The sequence below is a fragment of the Magnolia sinica genome, chromosome 12 (assembly GCF_029962835.1).
Source record: "Magnolia sinica isolate HGM2019 chromosome 12, MsV1, whole genome shotgun sequence".
Lineage (NCBI taxonomy): Eukaryota > Viridiplantae > Streptophyta > Magnoliopsida > Magnoliales > Magnoliaceae > Magnolia > Magnolia sinica.
The window spans coordinates 9,078,662-9,106,051 of record NC_080584.1 but is presented as its reverse complement, the minus strand read 5'-3'; positions in this window follow the sequence as shown (position 1 = coordinate 9,106,051).

Sequence of the window (27,390 nt, the reverse complement as noted above, 5' to 3'; positions counted from 1 at the left end):
TTGCAATGCGTGATTTCTCCATGGTTTGTGGTGGGCCATGCCTTGGGAGCAATGTTGGTTTGACGTCCACATTGTAAGAATAATGTTGGTTTAATGTCTCCATTATAAATCTCCCTAGGCCCATTGATAGGCCTATACTTGTTGTGCGTAGGCCATCTAGGCCCACCTTCGTTGTGAGGGGAGTTCATCACCTTATAACATACTTAGTGTAACTCCATGATTCATGCCCATACGCATCATATGTATGCTTGATATGAGGAATGTTTGATCATAGCATAAGCGGTTGGGCTAAGACATTTACGGGACCCATTATAAGGAGTGCCCCACATAATCGCGTGGTACACGCAGGATTGTTGCATGACTGACGGTGTGACTTATGCATTTCACATTGTGTGTCGTGATCACTACATGCCCTAGCGACATCAGGGTCGTGGCTCCACAAACACATCATGGATGGCCATATCAGATATCGAAAATGCTTGGTTCTAGTACTGTGGGCACTTATGATGTCCTTGGGTGAAAGTCCCAAAACCTTTTTGGTACTAGGAGATGCTCCAACGTCTAGACTGAGTGGATACACGAGCGCCCAAGTGCCGAATACCAGTAGGCCGCGTCTCCTACTGTGTCGTGGTGGTTGGAAGGAGGTGTGGCCTTATCCGCCCGAGCGAGGGGGCTATAAGCTAGGCTGAGTTTGACCAGCTCACAAATGAGCCCGCTATCAACGAGCCGGGTAAGTATTGGCAGATTACTGGTCAGGCGGATAGTGTGGTCTCTTCCACTTGCTTAACTGTGCAGTTAGGGAGGAGGCAGTCAGTGTGAGGTGTATTAGACCCCGATGATATCTAGAGAGGAACTGTACTGATATGTGTACTTGATGAGGACTGACATTCTTGCTTTGCATCTCGCATATGACATTTGGATATATAGGCTTCGCATCGCATGGCCTTGGTATGACCGATAGTATTCATGTCTTGCATCACATCGTTTTGGTATAGCTGATTGCATTCGTGAACTTACCCACATATTTCCACATTACTCCGATATTGTACACTTGGCGCTTACCTTGCACACACACTTACACCACCCTCTAAGCTTTTGTAAGCTTATGCACGACCGTTGCGTGTAGCTGTCGTTGGACAGCAGCAACGTTGAGGCAGGAGCGCGCATCTGATCATTTTGGAGCTTTTTGATCACCTTGTATTTTCCCTTTCCGCATTGTACTTAAAAGTTTTTCATATAATGGATATGTGGTGATGTTGTTTTGTGACTTGGTTATGCTTGTGGTTATGCTCCATTACAAAAAAAAAAATTATACTGAAAATCCTCCTTATAGGATCCTAGGATTGGAATCTGGTATGCGAGTACCGAGATCCGAAAATGGGACACTACAGAGGCTGTCGGAGCCGGATTCGGCGATCAAAAATTTTGTGAGCCCATTTTCCGAGTTTAAGGCATGATACTAGGGCCCTTCCTTCCTTAGGTAGTGGTGATCATCACCACTTCTCTCTTAAGACAATACTCACCCTTCTTCCTTAAACAATGGTATTCACCCACTTCTTCCTTAAATAATGGTGTTTACCTACTTCTCTCTCCATACAAAGCAACACCCATCCACTCATTTTTACCAAAATAATCTTATCCACTCATTTTTACCAAAATACCCCAACTCACTCATTTTTACCAAAATATCCCTGGTCACTCATTTTTACCAAAATATCCCCATTCACTGCTTTTTACCCAAAATAAGGAGTAAGTGACCCTGGGAAAGATCTGCACCATGGAATTCTCTGACCAATGTAATGAAATATTTTTTGTGCCTCAACAATATATATACAATTTCAAAAAAAATAAAAAAATAAAATAAAATGTAGTGATGTAACATCCAACTAAGCCCATATGCCCAGCGCTCCCAATCCATAGGTCCATGGCCTACATCGGCCCATCCGAAAGCTAAAAATAGGAGAATTCCTCCTCCTCATCCATGAAAGCTTGCTCCAGTGTATCGACATCAGCGATACCTGCATTTACACTAGCGTTTGGCTGGTGTTTTAAAATATCGTCCCAAAGTGGGAGTGATTGATCAACTCAGTGGTTCCATAAAGTAAAAGTTACACATGTTATCAAGTCAATCAACACATAATGATAAGGTAACATAAGGAAATCACTTCCTAACTACTCGTTTTAATGCGAGAATGAAGGTTATGTAATGATGCATGCCCTCACCCATCGACACTCCCTCAACATGCTATTCTGACCACCTGTTTCGCATATGACAACACTTCCTTAAACATGCGACTCCAACGCCTGTTTCGCCACATTTTAACTATTGCAATGCGGTGCATGATCATGTTAGCCAAGTAATTAATCATGCTCTTTCATCCAGCAATTTGGGAAAGCTAGGATACCTCCCTTTTAAACATCGATCCTAACCGAATCACTAGGTGTTGGACGATTGCAGCGGTCCTACTCCTGTGTTCTTGATTCTAGGTTCGTCACTCTTAGATAAATCATACGATTAGAGCTGGGCGTCGGATCGAGTCGGATCGGATTGGGTCTAACTCGAGCCTATTCGAAATCTCAATGGGCTGACCCAAACTCGATCTGATCCGGGACCGAGTCCGGGTCGCCTGACTCGAACCGATCTGAAATGTACATGGCCTGATCCGGTCCGAGTTCGGCTCAGTCAGGAAAACCGAGTCAGATCAGATCGAGCATTGTTCAGATTGACCCAAATTTCAAGAGAAAAATGACAAAAGAAGTAACAGGCGATCGATGCGTGAAGAAAATGTGTCTTCTTAACTCCAAACCAGAAGTCTGAAGAAGAAAGACTAGAGAATTTTCATTTTTTTTGTTCCACACGAATCACACGTGCCAATTGATAACACTTGTGCGAGATCTGATCTTTCCATCCAGTTGGAAGTAATGTTTATATCCTCTGATTAAAAAGAAAAGGTCATTTTTCTCCTTGTATGACCGACAATTCCAAAAACCTCTAGAAATCTACAAAATATTTGGAATTTCAATTCACACAAGCAGAAAGGAAAAAAAAACTACTGGGGATATTGCAAATCCAAGAAGAAAGAGTTCTACAATGAAAGAGAAAATGCAGAGATATAATTGAAAGCAGTAAATAGAGATGGAATTGAAAATAGGAAATGTAAAATTCCATTACAAAAGAATATAGATTTCCAATAGAATAGGGAATACATACCTCTGAAGATTTTTTCAGGTTCTCTCAATTCCGAAAAAGGAAGAGAATAGCCATTTGAAAAGAAGAGAAAGAAAAAGAGATGAGAGTTATTTGAAATGCTCTAGCTGCGGATGACACTTGATACGCATGCACTTGGAAAATGGTACACGTGGCATCTATTAACTCGAATTTTTCTAAGTTACATGTCAAAAATAAGATTGGCTGAACAATCATAACATCTGATTCGTGGACACTTGCTTCTTAAAATAAGACCGTTGGATATTTTCATTTTTAATCGTCCAATAAAATTCCAACCAATCTAAAAGTCAGATAATCAAATAAGTATAGTTATTGGTTCATAATGCATCTAAAATATGAGACATAATTTGGACAGTTTAATTTGAATTATAATATGCCACGTATATAATATTTAAGTAATTTTTAAGCACCTGCATATCATCATCCACCACACTGCCAAAGTATGAAATCCTTTCTCAAAAGCAATATAAAAAGGAACTTTACAAAAAACTAGCTAGTTATTTTGGAATTTGCATTTTGGTGCTATTTTTAACAAAAAAAAAAATAGAAAAATAAAAAAATCAATAACCTACACTATTATTTGTAAACTCGGTAAGATTGAAGTTGGTCTTGCGTAGAGCACAGGAGTCAGCAGCTTGGGTGGGCCCTACTATTATGTTTACGTAAAATCTACTCCGACAACCAAGCACATCAACACATGTCGAGCCCAAGGTCTAAAAATGAACTCCATCCGTGATTTGGGTGGACCACATGATTGGAGACAATGTACATGACAACCTTTATCTTCTAAATTATTTTCCTTTGTGTGGCCCACCTGAATCATTGAAGATCCTGATGTATAAGCCCTAGGTCTAAATTTTGGTGTGACATGTAATGGTTTGAGTAGATTTTATATAAATATCATGTGAGCTTTCTTAAAAAAGGTGGATGTATATATCTCTCCAAATTATTTTCTATTATTGTGGCCCGCTTAAATTATAAGGAAGTTTGAATTTTATTATTATTATTTTTTTTCTTTGAGTCCAACGTGAGATGACACATCTAGTGATTAGTAGGTCTCACTTTAAGGTGAGCCCCTTAAAAAGCAAGGGTAGGCATCCCTTAATATTCTCATTTTCCAACATAGATATGAAAGAGATGACACTACGTCAAAACAGCGAAAGAAGGATGGTCCAAAACTGTCTCAAATGACCAAAAAGGATGGTCATGGACCGTCGCATGGGCCGTCAAATTTTGACGTGTCGTATTACTTAAAGGACGGTCGAAAACCGTCGTTCTTATTGACGAAAAAAGGACGGTTATGGACCGTCTCTTATGAGCCTTCAAAGGATGGCCATTGACCGTCCTTTAAAAGGACGGTTATAGACCGTCCTTAAAAAGGACTGTCATAGACCATCTCTGATGAGTCTTCAAAGGACGGCCATGGACAGTCCTTAAAAAGGACTGTCATGGACTGTCTCTGATGAGCCTTTAAAGGACGACCATGGACTGTCCTTTAAAGGGATGGTCATGGACTGTCCTTAAAAAGGATTATTATGAATCGTCGCTTATAAGCCTTCAAAGGACGGCCATGGACCGTCCTTAAAAAGGACTATCATGGACCGTCTCTTATGAGCCTTCAAAGCACACTTTCAAATTTGAGAGGGTCAATATACACCTGTTACAATATATTTCATCGTATTCTTCCTGATATACACCTGTTATATAATATATTTCATCATATTCACATTCACATCCATCCAAACCCAAACTATGTAAATCCAACATAAACTACATTCATCCAAACATAAAATACATCCATCCAAACACAAACAATCTTATCCACATTACATGCATCCACGCATAAATACATATAAGTTTAACATCATAAATAAATAAATAAATAAATCAGCAACAATTTTCTTTTTGTCTTTCATCTGAAAAAAAATATTAAACCAACAAAACATTATAATTCAGAATCATGAAGAATTACATAAACTTCTTCCAAAAAAGTGGACACTTTTTTAAAATAAAATTGATCATTAAAATAAAACTAATGCAAGCAAATAATGCAAAAAAAAGTGTTTCAATTCAAGTTAATAGAAACAACAACAAAAATTAAAGCCCTGTAAAAAGGGGCATGTGTTAAAAGGGATACATTCTTGTTTGTTGCCATGTGATTGGGCTACAATTCAAGTTAATAGAAACAACACAAAAAATTAAAGCTTTGTAAAAAGGGGCATGTGTTAAAAGAGATACATTCTTGTTTCTTGCCATGTGATTGGGCTACATTATCACAACAATCGGGTTCGGGTTCGGGATCGGGTTTAGGTTTGGGTTTTCAAGTTTAGGTTTAGGTTTAAGTTAGGGAGTTGAGATTAGGATTAGGTGTAGGTCTAGGTTTAGGGATTTGAGAATACATTTAGGTTTTAGGTTTTAGGTTTAGGTTTAGGTTTTAGGTTTTAGGTTTTAGGTTTAGGTTTAGGTTTAGGTTTAGGTTTTAGGTTATAGGTTATAGGTTATAAGTTTAGGTTATAGGTTATATGTTATAGGTTAAGGTTTAGGTTATAAGTTTTGGTTTTGGTTTAGGTTTAGGTTTAGGTTTAGGTTAAGGTTTAGGTTTTAGTTATAGGTCATAGTATATAGGTTATAGCTTTAGGGAATTGAGAATAGGTTAAGGTTAAGGTTTAGGTTTAAGAAATCGGGTCCAAGTTCGGGATCGGGTTTAGGTTTAGGTTTTCAAGTTTAGGTTTAAGTTTAGGTTTATGAGTTGAGATTAGGATTAGGTGTAGGTTTGGGTTTAAGGATTTGAGAATACATTTCGGTTTTAGGTTTAGGTTTGGGTTTTAGGCTTAGGTTTAGGATATAGGTTTAGGTTATAAGTGCAGGCTATAGGTTTATGTTTAGGTTAGGTTATAGGTTAAGGTTTAGGGAATTGAGAATAGGTTAAGGTTTAGGTTTAGGAAATCGGGTTTGGGTTCGGGATCGGGTTTAGATTTGGGTTTTCAAGTTTAGGTTTAGGTTTAGGTTAGGGAGTTGAGATTAGGATTAAGTGTAGGTTTAGGTTTAGGGATTTGAGAATACATTTAGGTTATAAGTTTAGGTTTAGGTTAAGGTTTAGGTTTAGGTTTAGGTTTAGGTTATAAGCTATAGGTTTAGGGAATTGAGAATAGGTTAATGTTTAGGTTTAGGAAATCGGCTTCGGGTTTGGGATCGGGTTTAGGTTTGGGTTTTTAAGTTTAGGTTTAAGTTTAGGTTAGGGAGTTGAGATTAAGATTAGGTGTAAGGCCCGTATCCTAGCACGTACCGTTCTATAAGCTTCCGCGGTCCTACCGGTCGAATTCCGGTAACCCGCGATCTGTTATCAGTGTTTGCACGCAACGCTAAGTCCTATCCCATATTCTAGAGTCGGCTCGACCCGATACTTGTACCCTTGCGATCGTGCCATCGTCGTGGTTCCGACGCAACATCTCGCTTGCCGAGGCGATACCCATGCCAGGATATGTGGGCCCGCATTCAGTTCGAGGAAACGCCATGCATTGCAATCCCGAGAATCTATCACATCAATCCCATCAATCAAAGTACACATTACACTCCATCACTCACCCATCCCCAAGTACAACCACTACAAGAAATCCTACTTTTAGTGACGAAAATTTTCGTCGCTAAAAGCCATTTTTTCGTAGCTAAATAGTTTTAGCGATGAAATTTTTCTTCGCTAGATTTGTCACTAATACACTGCCACAAAAGAGTTTCAGCGGCGAAAAAATCAAATCGTTGCTAAATAGATGCTTTTTAGCGACGAAACTTTTCGTCGCTAAAAAAACTGTACGGGACTTTTAGCAGCGAAAATTTTCGTTGCAAAAAATAATCGTTCCACTTGTAGCAACAAAAATTTTCATTGCTAAAAAATCTGTAGAAGACTTTTAGCAGCGAACATTTTCGCTGCTAAAAATATTCATTCAACTTTTCGCCATGACACGTTTCGTCGCTAAAAAAATACTGCAAGACTATTAGCAGTGAAACTTTTCACTGCTAAAAATATTCATTCAACTTTTCGCCACGACACGTTTCGTCGCTAAAAAAATACTGCAAGACTATTAGCAGTGAAACTTTTCGCTGCTAAAAATATGAATTCAACTTTTCACCACGACACGTTTCGTCGCTAAAAAAATATTGCAAGACTATTAGCAGCAAAACTTTTTGGTGCTAAAAATATATTTTCTAGTTTTAGCACGAACAATTTCGCAGCGAAATATACTTTGCAAGACTTTTAGCAGCGAAAGTTTTCGCTGCCAAAAATATGTTTTCCGCTTTTAGCGACGAAAATTTTGTCGCTATAAATATTTAGAAAAATATTAGCAACGAAAATTGTCGTAGCTAAAAATAGCTACAAAACTTTTAGCGGCGAAAACTTTCGTCGCTATATATATTTTGAAAAAAGCTTTAGCGGCGAAAATTTTCGTCGCTAAAAATCTTTTTTTATTTAAAATATCCAATACAAAATTCCGTACAAAATACCTGATAGGCACCCGTTGCAATATATTTCATCATATTCATCCTAATATCCATCGATCAATGAGTTATAAGTAACCACATTTGGCTCAAACCCCTTATTTTCTACACCCACAACAAACTCAACTTCTCTTTGCTTCATCCCATTCTTAAAGCAAGCATTCACCATCATTGTAAAAGTGAACATCAGGGATGATCCCAACCCGAATGATTTGATCATACACACTAATCGCTACACGGACTCTACGGCTCCTAACCAAATTACTCAAGAGATTGTTATAAGATCTCAAAATAGGCCTACATCCACACCTCCCCATATGATGGAACACGTAAAGTGCATTCTTTAACATGCCATTTTCCACATATACCTCAAAATGTTTTTAGTGGTGAGAGTTCAGTCCTCACTGTGTGGTTCACTTCAGCTGTCTATTTGTTTGGCTCATACCCTAAAATATTTCAAAAAAAAAAATGAATGAATGGCATGGATACAATTCATACATGACAGTGGCCCCATGGAGCCCCTGGATTTGAGAGAGGTAAGTGGAATAGGGAGGAAATGGGGTGGGATTTAGAAGTCTAAGGGCCTGTTTGGTCAGTGGAATTGAATGGTGTTGAATTGTATTAAATGGGATTAGCATCATTATTTCACAATGATTGCATGTCTGGAAATACCATGGTATTGAAGCCATCCAATCCCATGTTTGGGAAAAAAAAAATTGCCACGGAAAACACTAAATTAAGCTAAATCATGTTTGGTTGACCATCGTATTTGTAATCAACGGACCAAATTCACAATGGATGTCATTCATTTGTACACATATATAATTATAACGTCACATGTAAATGGTGTATATGGATGGATGGCACAGTTAAATGCATGCCTCAATGTGGGGCCCACATGTGTAGTAGTTTTCAAAATCTATGGAGTTCATGCATGGGATCAAATGCAATTCCACAAGACTAAATGCAATTCCATCCCACCTAATTAATCTCAAACTTTCCATCCTCTCCAAATGGTGGATGGAATTGCATTGACCAAATGCAATTCCATCCCACCTAATCCCTTCAAATACCATGTGCAAACACCCCCTAAGGGCCTGTTTGGTTAGTGGAATTGGAACCCTTGGATTTGCAATCCTCCCAGTGTGTTTGGCACCTTGGAGTGTGAATCAACTTTAATCCAAAAGTACCTATGCATGGTATATTTATAGGGGTTTCAATTTAATTACTAAATTAACTTTAATATCTCTAATTAGTGAGATATATAGTTTTTGACACTATGGTTGGGATAAACCCGTTGAAATATACACTTTGCCTGAAAATGATGAAATTCCAAGTCTTGGGTGGACCGCAAGCACAAGATCATGTCTGAGTGACTAACCAACGATTTTTAATCGTTGATTAATAGGGACAATGTTTGGACGGTGCTGGACAATGTTTGGACGGTGATTTAATTGGACAGTGTTTGGACGGTGCTAATCATCATTAGTGGGCCATGTGCCCAATAGAATGATAGTGTATAGTGACACACATGTCACACCTGCAACTATTGAAATGATTTTAAGTGTAATCCATGCTCTCACCGTAGATTGCAAACCCCCTCAAAGAGGAGATTGGAAAACCCTGGATTTGCAAACCCTATCTACTTTATGCGCTAAACAACAAGGGGATTTGAAACCCTCTCCAATCCCCTCCAATCTGTGGTGCCAAACGACCCCTAAGGGGTTTGAATTTAATTACTAAATTATTTTTTTTATATCTTTAATTAGTGAAATATGTAATTTTGGAGCCAATGGTTGTGATAAGCCCGCTGAAATATATGCTTAGCCGGAAAATGATGAAATTCCAAGTCTTGGATGGGTCATGTATGAATAACTAACCAACAATTCTCAATCATTGATTTGCATGGACAATGTTAGGACGGTGCTGGACAATGCCCGGACGGTGCTGATTTACATGGACGGAGTTTGGACGATGTTGATCATCATTAGTGGGCCACGTGCCCACCAAAATGACAGTTTATAGTGACATTCGTGTTACACCTGCAGCTATTGAAATGACGATGTTGATCATCATTAGTGGGCCACGTGCCCACCAGAATGACAGTGTATGGTGACGTACGTGTTACACATGCAACTATTGAAATGATTTTTAGGTGTAAACCAAGCTCTCGCCGTGAGAGCTTCAAATTCATGGCCCTCGACAGCTCTGCTATCGGCGGTGGCACGCAGATCCCGCGGCAGAGCCGTGGCCCTCTGGCCACTTCAGCGGTGGGATGCCGATTGGGTGGCGGTGCTGCGGCCATCTGGCCACTTCGGCGGTGGGACGCAGGTCGTGCAGCGGTGCCGCGCACCAGCTGGGAGGCAGCATGCCCTTCCCGCGGTGGTGCCGTGGTCCCCTGGTGCGGGCGGCGGTGGCAGGCACCAGCTGCGGTGGCCGTGCTGGCCATTATATATATATATATATATATATATATATATATATATATATATATATATATATATATATATATATATATATATATATATATATATGGTGTGCTGTTGTGGTGGTGGTGATGATGATGATGATGATAATGATGATGGTCGTGGTGGTGGGTGTCGTGGTTTTGTAGTGTGCTGTTGTGGTGGTGGTGGTGATGATGATGATGATAATGATGATGGTGGTGGTGGTGGTGGGTGTCGTGGCTGATGGTGGTGTGGCTGATGATGATGATGGTGGTGGGGTTGGTGTTGAATTGGAGAAGAGGGCTGATGGTGGTATGGCTCATGATCATGATGGTGGTGGGGCTGGTGTTGAATTTTTATTTTTTTTGAATATGTGATGGGTGAGGCCCTGTTTATGGGTGATGATAGAGTTGGTGGCCCTGTTTGTGGCCCCGTTTGTGGTCTGTTTGTATCCCTGTTTGTGGCCTTGTTTGCGGCCTTGGTTGATGGCGGTGTTGGTGTGATGGTGCGGCTACTGGTGGGGCTGCCAAAATGATGTATGTATTGGATCTATACAGTAAACAGGGCACATACATCATGGTGGGGCCACAGAGGTTCGACACCAACTAGCTGGCTAGTGTTGGGGTCACTAGCCAACCAAATCAGAGAATGGGGTGTCTGCTTGAGCACACGCTCGATCAGGAGAATGAAAATTACAGGCCTCTCCAAAACAGGCCTGTAACTGCTCCAAATCTCTTAAAGACATTGTAGCTGCTAAACAGGCCTCTAATACACAAGCAACATTGTTTTACATGATCTACTGCCTAAGTATGTTCTATTTGACAAGCCCCTGAAAGTATATGGCAAGTGCTACACAATTCTAATAAAACCATATTTTTGTTTTTGTTTTTTTTTTAATTTTTATTTTTTAACATCCGGACCTGGAGAAGACCCATTGTCTTTTGTGGTCGGTTGGGTCCAAACAGGTCCATCATGTGATTATTTCTAATTACTGAATCCATGTTTTTGTTGTTGTGTGTAAGCAAACACAGTAGGCTGACCATACTTTTACATTCATATGGCAGCACCTGACCACCAGCTTAAAAGCCCAAGGAAAAAAGGCAAAAGGAACAGGCAAAAGAAAACAACAAGGGAAATACATACACAAACCCAAAATCAGTATACACAGGACCATGTAACGGAGTAAACAACAATATTCAATCTGTGACACTTGCCCACGTAAGTGTATGTGGTAACTCTTCAGAGAAAGGATAAGAGATTTGCATCCACAAGGCTTTTTTTTTTTTTTTTTTTTTTTTTTTTTTTTAAATTTAATTTTTTAAATTTTAAAAAAAATAAAAAAATAAAAAATTAAATCCTTCCTTGCTAAATGTTGTTGGTAATGCACATCCCATTAAATCCGTTATCAAATGTTGTTGGTAATGCTCCTAGCATCTGCTGAATAACTACTGCATTGCTCTGAATCCAGTTCAACTGTCTGATGCATTCTTAGTTTAAAAACAAAGGTAATGACCATCATTTTTATTTTATTTTTTTGTTTTTTGTTTTATTATTATTATTATTTAAAAAAATAAATAAAATTTGCTCTTATAAAATGTATGGCAATTTAACGCATGGAAGAAGCCAACAGGGAGATCCACACAAAGCCTTGCAATGCCCTTCATCAACCAGCACCATGGATTGGGTAGAGTTCCCAATTTCTTTTTGAGGAGTTCTCAACTAGTGCACAAATATATCAGGGCTACTTGTTAAATGGAAACTTGTGTCCTGTAAACAGAGTTTCTGTGTCTAGTTAAGGACTTTTCCCATAAAATTGGTTGTCAAAGCTCTCGCAATAATTTCATAGGAACAAAGAAATTAAGGAAAGAATACACTCCCAAGCATTTCGATCTAATCTAAATAGCATATATATTTTTTGGGGTAGGACGAGCTACTTTCATTACTTAACCCTGTTACGCCGGGTTGAGATACTTAATTCACGAGTTCTCGCCTGAGTGCAGGCCGAAACACCTCTAAGTGTTTCCAATACCCTGACCCTACCCTTATTGTAACTATCCTTTCTAACATTAATTCTCTAAGATGAAGCCCAAATATTCAAGATGACTAAGGGTTTGGTCCTAGAGTTTTAACGTCGTTAAGTTTTAGCATTCCCATCTATGTCAGCGAATGCATTATGGTGAGTCCACAGCCCACGATCCAGTTTAATCATAAACTCATACTCTAATACCATCTTGTAACGCCCTAAATTTCGAGGGTTGAGCAAAGCACTACTCTCGAGATTCTGAACATCACTTGTGACTTGCAGAAGACAATATCCTGATTTCCTTCAAATTGGGCATTTGAGCATGTATAGAATTATGCTAAACAACGTACCATACTCCAGGTTTAATGTAATTAAAGTAGATGCGTAAATCAAAACACACACACACACACACACACACACACATATATATCGAGAAGTTCCTTCCAGAGTATGGGTCCATGGCTAGGTTTAATGTATGTATGTATGTATGTATGTATAAAGGAGAATTCCTCCTCATCCATGAAAGCTTGCTCCAGTGTATCGGCATCTGCGGTACCTGCATCTACACTAGCGTCTGGTTGGTGTTTTAAAACACCGTCTTGGAGTGGGAGTAAGTGATCAACTCAGTGGTTCCATAAAGCAAAAGTTACACATGTTATCAAGTCAATCAACTTAGTAATGATAAGGCAACATAAGGCAATAACTTTCTAACTACTCTTTTTAATGTAAGAATGAAAGTTATGTAATGTGTATGCCCTCACCCATCGACACTCCCTCAACACGTGACTCCAACCACCTGTTTCGCATATGACAACACTTCCTCAAATATGCGACTCCAACGTCTATTTTGCCACATTCTAATTAATGCAATGCGGTGCATGATCATGTTAGCCGAGTAATTAATCATGCCCTTTCATCCAGCAATTTGGGGAATCTAGGATACCTCCCTTTTAAACATCGATCCTAACTGAATCACTAGGCGTTGGATGACTGCAGCGGTCCTACTTCTGTGTTCATGATCCGTCTAGGTTCATCACTCCTAGATAAATACATACGATAGACAGGTTGTAAAAAGTGTTGTCGCGGTCACTACAGGGAGGCTCGTTACCCCAGCGTAGGTCAACAGCACTAACACGATGTCCCATACCACCATGCTCGGCTTAAGAGTCTTGAAGATCATGGTACCATGGTTAAAGGTGGATCTTTACAATAGTGAGGGGGGTACCTTAAATTCAAACAATTATGCTCATACATAGTGAACATATAATAGGTCAAGTGGTTCTTTAGGTAATTTTGATTGGTACGGGAGCACACTAACATAAATGGCATGGAGTGCATGAGTGCCCCTCGTGGCCTAGCCACTATCGATAGTCAATGTCTAACCCGTGTCTTTCGAATTTATCCAAGGTGGCCAACCCAATTCGGCCACCTAAACGTGGAAGTTTACCGATTACATGGACTATACTCGTAGCCCTATTCCTATCCAAATCATGTTAACAGACATTCATAACATATGGGTTAACATTCGATAAGCAATCTTGATAAACTATTCATTCATGCATTTCATCAAACACATAGACAACGTCAACTACAACTTGCAATTCATCAATTCATTAGATAGAGAAATAAGTATACTTAAGACAACAAGAAATTCTACATTAGCAATCATAAATCATTATTATAATAAAAACATTGATAAATCGTAACCTAAGTATTTATAGTCTGCACCTTTCAGTAGCACGCCCGACTCGGACTCGCTTTTATGAATATGTTTCCAAGGAAGAATTGTCAGCCGCCTAAATGAGCACACGGGTTAGTTAGGGTTGGAGAAAACACATTTGATGACCTACACTATAAGGGAGTTTGTATTACTTACCCTAGGTCGAGGAGTTCAAGTAGCGGGAGTGGTGGTGGTTAGGCTTGTAAATCCATGGAAGAGGATTTCCCTTTGTGGCAAGCCCTACTCCAATCTCTCTTCTTCTCTATCTTTCTCTTTTCTCTCTTCTCTCTCACCTTAGGGTTTCTAAATTCGTTTTTGAGAGAAATGAAGTGAATTAGGAGTTATTTATAGCTCTAGATGGTGTGTTAATGACCCTAGGGCCACTTTATATGATACTTATACCTTATGGGCGGCTATTTCTAACTAACAGAGAGCGTAGGAGGGCCCGCGGGCTCATCTATGCCATGGGGTAGGCTCCCTATCAATGGATCAACGCTAGGACAGTTTCGGTGCGATCGGATCAACAGATCGGCCGTGGGAAGCCTGTGTTAGATCAATGGTTATAAATGTTCAATCGGGGCCATAGTTATACGGATGTGTATAGGGGATTTTTCTTACTCTAAGTATGAGGTTTGGTCATAAACCGACGGTCTAAAATCTTCAACTTTGCGTAAGAGTGGATAACCCAATTCACTTAAGTTTCAGCTCATTCATTTAAAGTATTTGCACTTCTCATGCATTTGTCTCTCAGTTCAAGTTGAGCATTTCTAAACATTATCCAGGCTTGACTCCCTCGATGGTCATCGAACCTAGAAAGACGGACATTATTCTATAATTTCAGGGCTAGCGGACCCCCGATGTGTGGTTTAGGTCCTTTACGAAGTTTCAGGCACTCCCGAGAGGGGCGGGCCCTCGGGATTTCCCTCGATTTTTTAGATGTTGGTGCGCTAGTGCATTTGTGATCCTGAGCTATATTTATTTGTAGGAATGGTGGCCCGAACTTAGTTTCTCTAATGCTATGTATTAGTGTACATCTAATCGTAGCTAGTTAGTCGAGTATGGCCTTGGGTGGTCCTATTCATGGTTGAACTTGGGTCTCAGTACGGACTTTTCCAAGATGTTACATCAGGCTATGCCTCTACAAATTTTATGTGTATTGGGTTAACTCACCTGTTAAATGAGTTGGGTCTGATCAAGCTAGGCCTATGCCCGAAATTGTAACTGGACATGAATCACTTGGGCTGCATTAATGGAAATAGTTTAGCAAAGCCCTTTACATTATATCCAAGTCAACGTGAATAATAAATGGAATTGATTTTTGGGCCCATGGCCTAACATGGGGTCAAAAACCTAGTGGTTGGGATTTATTTTACATAAATATCACATTGAGTCCAACTTGATATGCCAATTAACTATTTGCTATTGCAAGTGGCTGTGAGGGATGGTACTTAGATTGCTTAAGGCAGCATGAACAATGGAGGGTTGCGTGCTACTGGAAAAGCTTTGTAGCTCTTACCATGATGTATGCATATTATTCGTGTTGTCCATCCATTTTTATGGATCATTTTAGTGTATGACCACAAAATTGAGATAAATCTAGATCTCAGGTAGACCACCGACAAGAACTTGGTGATTGGATGCTCACCATCAAAAACTTCACGGTGGCTCTACAAAAGTTTGGATCAAGCTAATATTTGTATTTTCTCTTCATCCATGACTTTGTGACTTCATGTAGAGGTTGGATGACAAATAAACATTACTTATGGACCTTACGAAGTTTTTAATGATAAGCTTTTAATTGCTATTGTTTCAGTGTGACCCACTTGAGATTTGGATCTACCTCATTTTGGGCTAATGCCCTAATATGAGGTGAAAAGATGGATGGACACCATGGATAAGACACATATATCATGGTGTGCTAGTGGATATTGTGTATTAGTACATGACACCCACATGGGTGCTGCTTGCTACACCACGCAATCTGGTCTTGAAAAAGTAATGTAGCTTTTTGTAACCCCAGGTACCAGGATGTGAGTGGGACATTGTGATGGGGCACACTTTGATGTATGTATTGTATATTTATGTTATATGTTTTGTTTGCCAGCTCATTTTAAGGGAGGGAAAAAATAATAATAATAATAATAATAATAATGAGACAGACGCAAATCTTGACAAATAAACATAGCCGTGGACATTAGTAAGTTTTCCACGGTGGTGGCCGTTCGGTGACCAATGTTTCCTGTGATGTGGTCCACCTAAGATTTGTATCTTCTTTAGTTTTTGAAGAATTAATGAAAAAAGAAAAAACGGATGGAAGGTATATATATATATAAAGCATACATTGAGGTGGGCCACGGTCAGTTCCCACCAACGTCACCAAAATCGGATTGCGTACTGAGTTACTCAGTACGCGCTTTTATCTTACTGAGTAAACTCAGTTGGGCCTACCTTGAATGTATATGGACTATCCACGCTGTCCATCCGTTTTTCAACTAATTTAAGGGGTTGATTTCAAAATTGAAGCATATCCAGATAACAAGTGGATCATAGCAGGAGAAACAGTGGGTATAATGATTTCCACGGTTGAAACGTTGCTTGGCCTCACAGTGACGTTTATTTGTCATGCAACCTGTTCATGAGATCATTAAAATATGGACAAATAGTAAACACAAATATAAGCTTGATTCAAAACTTCTGTGGCTCCTAAGAAATTTTCAACGGTAGACATTCAAATCAACTGTTTCCTTTAGTGTGGTCGATTTGAACATTTTATATGATTCATTTTTGGGTTTAAGCACTAAAATTATCTGGGAAAATAGATGGACTGAACAGGATAAAATAAATAAATCAAGGTGGACTTCACTGAGTCTACTCAGTAAACTCACTGTGCAATCGGCTTCCCAACGTCAGCGATCCTGGGTGCGGCAGGGACGCAGATTTCCTGCAAAAGCATTTGGCAGGAAGTTACTGTGCAAGGATGCTGGGTGGGACCCACCGCTATATTTGTGAGAAATCCACTCCGTCCATCCGTTTTATGAGATCATTTTATGACATGCGACCAAAAATCAGGAGGATTCAAAATTCAAGTGGGTTGCACGAGAGGAAAAATTGGGGAAAGAAATTACTACCGTTGAAACCTTTCTGGGATCCACCTTGATGTTTATATGTCATCCAAACCGTTTATAAGGTTATTTCCACTTGTATGAACTTAAAACAAAACAAATTTAGGCTGATACAAACTTTTATGTCTATTAGAATGTTTCAACGGTGCTCACTGAAAACCCACTATTTTCTCTCGTGCGACCCACTTGAGATTGGAATCTTACTGAGTTTTGGTTTCTTGTCATGAAATGATCTTGTAAAACGGATGGACAGAGTGGATTTCTAAAATTCATAGCGGTGGTCCCAAACAGCATCCTTGCGCAGGAACTTCCTTCTAATGCGCGTGCCTGCGGCAGCTATGCGATCCTGAATCAGCTATGGCAAACGTAACCTTTCTTATTAATTGAGCAGTATTTTGTAAACCGATCATTATTTCATTAAAGTGCTGTTGATGTCAGTACAGATGACGTGGACCAATTAAATTCCAGAATACAGGGATCCAGGGTGCGCTGGAAACAGAGGATCCGCACTCATACACATCTTGTGTTTGGTAGAGAGGTCCAGCTCAGACTACAGACCTATCTGACCTTTGGATGCATGCATTTGTATATGTATTTATGTGCGAAATAGTAATTATTCTCTTCTATGGGAAATTGGAATTTTACTTATATACAATAAAAGTAGCTTTTGTTGGTCATTCTATATAATACTTTGGTTGGTGCGGGGCGGCAGCTTTAAATATTGGAATGGTTGAGGAGAGAGGGTGTGTTGGCTTTGGATACTGGAATGGTCGGAGGGAGAGAGAGAGAGAGATATGACTTTGACTATAGGAATGGTCAAAGACAGGGGGTGTGCCACTTTCACCCATTTAATATAATTGACCGGTCTCTTTTAGTTCGATGGAATTAGGAATGATTCTCAGAGAGCACGCTCTCCACTTTCACCCATTTAATATAATTGACCGGTAGTGCGTCACTTTCACCCATTTAATAGAATTGATCGGTGTCTCTTTTGGTTCAACTAAATTAGGGGTGGATTTTCAGAGATCACGTCGTCAGTTTGACCGATGGTTTGTGAGTCGATTCATTTTGGCCCGACCAAAGGATTGGTCCAAGGGAAAGAATGCATAAGCGCGGGTTTTATTTTCTAATCTTATACGAGAGTATATAAATATCTTGTTAATTGCGATTGATGTTTGAAGTATCGGTATTGCTACAAGTTTTGCTAGCTGGGGATACGGAAACAATATCGATATCACCCATAATACCGTCGATGCCTGAAATGCAGGAAACATGGGAAAAATGTGAAATTTTTCAGTAAAACTTCAGGAGATGTTAAAATACACATATTTGCATATTTAGTAATTAAAAAATTACAAAAAGAATGCATGCATGATAAGTTTCCATTTAATGAGGCCTAAAAGCATGTGTCGTTGTAAGAAATCAGTCCAATCATCTCATCCATCACATCTATCCATCCAACCATCCAATCTTCCATCCAAACATCCATCAATATCTAGGAATATCAACAACACATAATATTTTTCCAAGAAATCGTCGACGACTAGAAAGAAAACGAAATATTGTGGTCTCTATATCGTCCATTTTGTGTTAACGACAATAACGTGGTATTATTGATGTTATCATCAACAAATCGAACACTGCGTGTAACCATTTTTGAATAAACAGATTTTTTAGCGATAATATTGAAATATCACTGATACGCTATTGATACAAGCGACACCTAGAAATAGTTGAAAATATTAGCGATACATTGCGATATCGATACATTGGCAATACAAGTTAAACCTGAAATTTATACTGTAGAAAATGTTGCCCATATCGATACATTGGCGATACATCACCAATACCTATACTTTCTAATAATACCAGTGTTATCGGTATCGTTACCAGTGTTATCGGTATCGCTACCAGTGTTATCGGTATTGCCGAGCTGGAGATAGAGATAATATCGGAGATAATTTTAACAATGATTGTGATTAGGGTTAGAGCTAGAGTGCGAAAAGTGTAGAGACAAGGGTTTTGAGGGGAAAGATACGGTTTCTGCATAAGTTGCTCCATCTCTTGTAGCCTTCTTTTGATTATAGTGGACCGATCGTCGCTTTGTGCTGTGGTTTTTCTCCACAAGGGTTTTCTATATAAAATCTCTTGTGTTCTCTTTGTTTGCTTGGATTTTTCATTCTTTATTACTTTTTTGATTCGATCTAAGGTTGCTTTCGCGCCCAACAAGTGGTATCAGAGAGTAGGTTAGGGTATCAATTTGAATATGAAAACATGGTGTCGAAGGAATCGAATGTGAAATTTGAGACAAAGAAGTTCACATGTAAAAATAATTTTGAAATATGGAGATTGAAGATGAAAGCCCTCCTAGTTCAGCAAGGGCTACAACATGTACTCCTTGGGAAAGCTGACGTAGGAATGGACATGATGAGGTCGATCACCATCTTCCTAAATCGGTAAACACCTTGAATCCACAAGATACTCTTAAATCCGGAAGAGAAAACTCTCAAATCCACATAAAAGAAATAAATTTCTATGAAGTTTAATTGATTGAATGATAGATTTTCAAAACAAATGAGCTTAGCAGGCTTAAATAACCCTATACAAACCCTAAAACGTAATAAAAAGAATCTTAATCAAATAAGGAAACAAATTATGGTAAATGTGCAAATTTCTGCCGTCTTTCTACCTGTCATCGATCGGTCGAATAGACTCAAAAACATCCGGAGACTAAAACTAAAAGTTATGTGAATTTCAACCTGTCGACGTGATTTGTCGACTTGTCGACCTGTTTAAACTGGCAAAATTTGTCCAGCAACCAATCTGGAACTTTTAGCGGAATTTTGACTTGTCAACCAAATTTGTTGATTGGTTTTGCCAATTTCTCTTTCGGTCCATATGTGTTAGGAACGTGCTTGATCCACATCCTACATCAGACCCCTCCACTTGAAAAAAACACGTCCTTGAGTTCTTCAACGGACTTGGTTCACGATACGTGTTCAACTTCCTTAGGTTCTTCAATGAGCTTGGTTCACAATTCATGGTCAACTTATTCGAGTTCTTCAATAGACGGTTCACGATATGTATTCAACTTCGGGTGCTGACATTTATTAGCCTCTACCTTGTACTCTGCAGTAGGCTTCTCTGATTTCTCCTAGACATTAGTATGAATAGTTGCTACCCAAACTACCATATTCTCCACTGTAACACTCATTCCAGGTAGTTTAGGCAATTGAAACAAGATAAGTGCAAGTTTAGGAACTCGGGCATACGCAACCTCAAATTGGGCCTGGTCGGTAGATTGATTCTTTGTATTGTTGAAGACAAACTTAACCTAAGAAAGACCTATCTCTTGCATAGGGGATAATTCGTCAGGAAGTTTGGCGAGCACAATCGCCTTGAACTCCTATAATACTGGCTTTATACCTTCTGGAATGTTCACGGATTCCATATCTGCTTTCTTTTCTACTAATGACACCATCACTCCCATCTCCTCAAAGTGTTTGACAAAATCCTGTTCGTTTACGAGAGATTGCTCATCCACTTTAGAAGTATTAGGTTGGTTCTCTATTTCCACAGGGGCCACACGTACACCATTGATGAATCTAACAACTTGTCGTGACTTCGTCTCGACCAGGTCGCCTCTTACCGATAAACAATGGGCTTTCTCTACATAACCCCTCTCCAATCAACTATCCTCGCTTCTCGCCGACAAACAATAGGATTTCTCTGCATAACCCCTCATCGATCGGCTATCTCGCTGACAATTTTGGCAATTACTTCATCCAAGGCCATGTGTGGATTGGTACCTTCATCTGTTTCATTCTTGTGAGTTGAAGTTGTTCCCACCAAGTTAAAGCTCTGCCTTTCAACTTATAAGAGACCAATTTGACCTTCTTCTCTTTAGGGGTTTCTATGTAGTCAAAGAAACGCTTGACTTCAAGTAACCAATTGAGGAAGTCCTTGATGTGGAGTTGATCGTAGAAACTGGGAAGATCGACCTTCATCCTAAATTCTCAATTCGTCTGATTTGCCCGATCGCCGCCTCGTCCGAGATGTTGGAGGATCATGTCATCGATCTCCTTGTCACTGGATCTCACCTCCTCAGGCGTGATTCTATGATTCACCGTCGGCATCAACCCACGATAGAACAATTGCAAATTCCATCACCTACCATAGGCGGATCATCGACATGAACACGAATTTGCCTTAGGGCCTCTATCATGCAATTGATGACAGCTTGCAACCCTTGCCTGACCCACCGATTCTCTCGCTGAGCCATTTCGAAAGCAGCCGTTATTAAATGACAATTCCCTAGAGCACTGTCCATGGGATTGCTGCCCGACCCATCATTAGAAGCCATCAATCCGAGGAGAAAGCCTCGATCTGATACCAACTGACATAGAATAACGTGATGAGGTCAGTCACCATCTTCCTCAATCGATAAACACCTTGAATCCACAAGGTACTCTTGAATCCACGAGAAAGAAATAAATTTCTAAGAAGTTTAATGGATTAAATAATAGATTTTCAAAATAAACAAGTTTAACATGCTTAAATAATCCTAAACAAACCTAAAAACGTAATCAAAAGAATCCTAATCAAATAAGGAAACAAATTCTAACAAATGCACAAATTTCTGTTGTTTGTCGACCTATCATCGACTGGTCGAGTCGATCGATTGAACAGACTAAAAAATGTCCACAAAAGATAAAACTAAAAACCCTGTGAATTTTGACCTGTCGACACGATTTATGGACTTGTCAAACAAGGCTTCAACCTATCGACAAGATCTGCCGACTTGTCTAAACTGGCAAAATGTCCAGTGGCCAATTTGGAATTTTTGGCAGAATTTCGACCCGTTGATTAGATTTGTCGACCGGTTGAACTATGTTGAATTTTGTTGATTTCTCCTTGGGCTTCTTTCGGTCCATATGTGTTAGGAACGTGCTTGATCCATGTCCTACATCAAAAGTGCATTGTTTATAATCTATGAAGGGAGAGGATTGTGATGAATTTGATCATATGGTGATTAATACAATCTAATTGTGCTTGGCTAATAAACTTCTTTATAATCTTATCGATGAGATGACTGCCACGGGCTTGTGATCAAAGTTAGAGAGCATCTACATGATGAAGTAACCCACCAATCGTCTATAGTTGAAGAGACAATTTTACACTTTAAAGATGGCGGAAGGGTCTGATATCTCTGAGCATATTAATGTCTTTAAGAAGCTAGTTTGCAAGTTGACAAGCATGGAGATGAAGAACGATGAAGAACATAAAGCCTTAGTTTTGTTAACATCTCTCCCGGAGTCCTATAAGTATTTGGTTAATACTCTTTGCTATGGTAAGGATACCTTGGACGTCGAGATTATTATTTCAACCCTTAAGTCGAAGCAGTTGAGAAGGAAGAGCGGAAGGGAATGTACTTCTACAATACATTGTTTGCTCAGGGAAGACCGTCTAAGCGAGAGGAGGAGTCGCGATCTAGATCAAAGTCAAAAGGCAAAGATGAGTTAAAGTGCTGGAATTGTCAAAGGGTGGGACATGTGAAGGACTGTCAATATCCTAAAACTCATAAGGAGGTTAAATTAGATGATTCACAAAAGGAAACTAATTCATCGAAATCTAATGAAGGATTAGATGGTTATGACGTGTTGTCAGTGTCCAAGACCGATAACTTCCATCAAGAGTGGATTTTAGATACAGGGGCATCATACCATATGTGTCCTTAATGAAATTGGTTTACCACATATAGTGAGTATGATGGTGGCCTGGTGCTTACGGGCGATGATCATGCCTGTAAGATGGTCAAAATAGTTCAGTTCGCATCAAGATATTTGATGGAGTGGAGCATACTCTGACAGATGTGAGACATGTTCTAGATTTGAAGAAGAATATAATCTCTCTAGGAGTTCTAGATGCACTTGGATGTAAGTTCCCCGTTATGAAGGTGACCCGAAGGTTTCAAAAGGGGCACTCATGGTTATTGAACCACAAAGGAGCGAAAATATTTATAAATTGATCAGGAATACTATATCGAGTGAAGCTAGAGTGTTTGTAGCGAAGTTCACATCAACACATTTGTGGCATGTGCGCCTAGGTCATATAAGCGAGTGAAATATGAAGGTACTTCTCGATCATCGTTTAATTCTTAATTTTGAAAGTTTTGATTTAGACATATGTGGGCATTATATATATGAGAAACAATCAAAGTTATGCTCTAAAATTAGAAAGCATGATAGTAAAGGTTAGCTGGGCTATGTGCATTTGGATGTGTGTGGAGGCCGTCGCCTATTGTTTCTGGAAGGTCATCATTCTTTGTTACATTTATTGAGGACTTCTTTAGTAAGGTTTGAGTTTACTTTCTGAAGTATAAATCCAATGTTTTCTCCACTTTCAAGACCTGGAAAGCAATGATAGAAAATTAGACAAGTTAGAAAGTGAAAATTCTAAGGACAGATAACGACCGTGAATTTACTTAAAGGGGATTTAATCAATATTGCAAGAGTGAGGGGGTTGTGAGGCACAACATAGTGAGGCATACGCCGGATCATAATGGTGTAGCTAAACGTATGAATTAGACTCTTTTAAAAAGGGGCAAGGATAATGTTGAGAAATTCTGAGTTGGTTGAGGAGCTATGGCCTGAAGCCATCTCTATGGCATGTGATCAAACCCAAGGGTTGACAACCCCAAGTATAGGGTTACGGTGTAGTAATAACTCGGTAAGATTGAGGTCAATCGACAAAGACTTTGGCAAGAATACACTAAGAACTAATCTAAGGATAGCAGTTGGTTTGAGTTTTTAATCCAGCAAAATTGAAAGGTTTTAAACAATTAATAAAAATGACTAGGATTCAGGAATCCACAATCAATGAAATATGAACTTAATTAATCTTCTCGAGTTGATAGCTCAACTAGAGCTGGATTCTTATCCATTCTAGTCGGAAGATAAAATAATAATATCAGTTATAAATATCCAATATATATTAGAATCATGATAGGCTTGATCTCTTATGAAGATTTAGGTAATCACATCGTAGGGAATTGAAAGCATGCAATGTACCTAGAGGCGACAATGGATCAATAAACTTTATAGATTGATTCCTCAATCTAAGAATTCAGTCACTTCCAATAACAATTCAACATAAATAACTAAAACTTTCATTGAAAATGAATTTAAACTTCAAATATCGATTAAAAGGTTCATCCCTTAGCCTTAGCTAAGAGATTAGCCAAACATGACTAATTTTTAAACAAAAACAAAAGAAAAACATGAAAAACAAACTAGAACTGAATGATTGAAGTAGAAGGACAGTTCCAAAGAAGCTCCACCGCCTCTAGGTCTCTCCTTTAAGTCATAATTCGTCCCTAGAAGAACACCTCCTTAAATAAACTAAATTCGCACTAACTTTGTACCGACTTAAAAAATTTGTACTTTATTACACTTCGGTCGCACCGACGATAACCTTCAGTCACAGCCGAATTTCCTTAAATCCCTTCTAAAGTCTCTGTCTCCCTCAGGTCGCATCGAACCCAACTTTGGTTGGACCGACTGTCGAGCTAAATTATCTTTGAAAATGACTATTTCTTGGTAGACTGTTCTGAGTACTTTTAGTCAGACTGAACCAACCTCAGGTCGGATCGAACAGTCCGTTATTTCTGTTATTGCACTTTGTAATTTTTTCAGTTTTTTCTCCATCCTTTACAATTGGTTTCCTTAGATCTTTGGCACATGAATTCTTCAATAATGACCTCCAAACATCTAAGTCTTCACTTGATTAGTCTTTGAGCTTTAATCCTTCTTCTTAAGCACAATTTCGTCTTTGTCTTTCAAATTACCTCGTGTGGACAAAACATATGTTAGTGAATCAATTTAGCACTTGAATGCATGGAAACTAATACAATTGAGAGGATAAATATACACTATTTAGACATTGTCAGCTTGCTATTTAGTAAATTAATCTTCATCTACAACTTTTGGTTACAAAATTTTAAAAGAAATATGGAGTGGTCAGGTATTTGATTACTCGGGGCTGCAGATATTTAGTTGTGATGCTTACTCTCATGTATTATCAATTAAGAAAGATAAAATCGACCAAAAGGCTAAGAAGTGTACTTTTGTCGGGACGTGTCAAGTTTGATGAAGGTTCCTTGTTTTAAAAGAATGAGCACAAGAAAAATCAATTGTTGATGTTAATACAGATAAGGGTGAAACACTTGAAGAACTTGAACCATAAGTAGAGGTACAGGAAGAGGTGGAGTAGCCACCTATCAAGAGAAATCTACTAAGGGATCGTAGGGTACCGTTGAGATATAAGCATGATTCAAACGTTGCATTTGCTCTCATTACAGATGGGGGATCTATCTCATTTTTAAGAAGCATTAAAAGATAGAGATGTAAAGAGGTGCATGGTAGTGATGCATGATGAGATGGACTCTCTGTATAAAAATCAAACGTGGGAACTGGTGGACCTACCTGTTGGGTAGAAAACGATCGTTTGCAAGTGGTTATGTGAAGAATCTGGATAAGTACAAAGATATATTAATAGCGAAGGGTTATGCTCAAAAGGAGGGTGTCCACTTTGGTGAGATATTCACACCATTGGTAAAGCAAATATCTATCAGATTTATATTTACTTTGGTTGCCCAATACAATCTGGAACTAGAATAGTTAGATATGAGACTGCATTTCTACATGGAGAATTAGAAGAACAGATCTACATGAAGCAACCTGAAGGGTTTGGGGTGCTGGAAAAAGAGAATTCAGTTTCAGGTTGAAGAGGTCATTGTATGGCCCGAAATAGTCGATTAGGTAGTGATATAAGAAATTTGATTCTTTCATATTTAGTCAACAGTATATCAAAAGTCAGTTTGATCATTATGTTTATTTTGGAGCACTGAGTGACAATGAATTCATTTTCTGGTGTTATATATTGATGATATGCTTATTGCTAGCCATAACATGTCTGAAATCAACATATTAAAGGCTGAGTTATTTAGGACACAGAGACAGAGAAAGGATTGGGCTATGGTTGTCTCAGGAGGAATATCTTAAGAAGGTCTTAGTCGAGTTTCGACTTAAAAAGGAAAAATCGGTTAGCACTCCCCACGCTGCTCACTTTTGGCTTTCTTCGAAGGTATGTCATATGTCAAATGAAAAAAGTGATATACATCCCATGTACTTACTCGAGTGCGGTTGGCAATCTTATGTATACCATAGTCTGTACTAAACCAGATATTTCACATACGGTGGGTGTTGTAAGAAAATACATGTCAAACTCCATACCATGGTCTATACTAGAACGGATATTTCACATGCGGTGGGTGTTGTGAGCAAATACATATCAAACTCTAATAAGCAAGGGAGGCAGTGAACTTGTTACTTCGTTCCATATGAGGTATGACGAACTGAGTCTTGACATTCAAAAATTTTGAAGAGAGGCTTGTAATCTATGCAGATGCGGATTATGCTGGGAATGTGGATAATAGAAGGTTGACTTTCGGTTACTTGTTTGTGTTAACAGGTGGAGCTATCAGTTGAATGTCGAAGTTTAAGTTTGTGGTTACACTTTCCACAACCAAAGCTGAATACCTAGCAGTGACAAAAGCATTCAAGGAAGTTATTTGGTTGAAAAGGATGATGAATGAGTTGGGGCTTCAGCAGGATGCCATGCTTGTTTATTGTGACAGAGAGAGCCCAATAAATTTTGGCGAATAACTCGGTGTATCAATCCCGGACTAAACACATTGATGTTCGTCATCACTTTATCTGGTAGATGCTAGAGGAAAGAGATGTCACTCTTAAGAAGATTCACACTAGTGACAATCTGATGGACATGCTTATGAAGGTGTTTCTACAAAGAAATTCAAGTTTTACTCGACATCTCCAGGCCTAGCAAAGAAGAAATGAAGATAGAGTGTGTATGAAGTGATGATGACATTACTTTGAAGATAATTAGAGATGATAATAGCAGCTTGGAGCAGTGGAGTTGGAGGATTAAAGGCATGGTCGAGATTGTTGATTGAGTGCCTTTAATGTAGTATATCGAAGCCCTCTCTTGGTTTAACTAGTGTATCTTTCGGTTCGATCAAATTAGGGGTGGATTCCTAAAGAGCATTTTATCCACTTTTGCACGTTTTCTGTTTGACCGAGGCTTTGTGAGTCTGTTTGTTTTCATTTGACAGAAGGTCCCATTAGTCCGACCGACAGAATACGTGTGGGTTTTATTTCCAAATCTTGTACAGGAGTGTATAATTATCCTGTTAATTGCAATTATGATTAGAGTTAGAGTGCGAAAAGTGTAGAGACTGGGGTTTTAGGGGGAAAGCTAGGGTGTCTACCATAAGT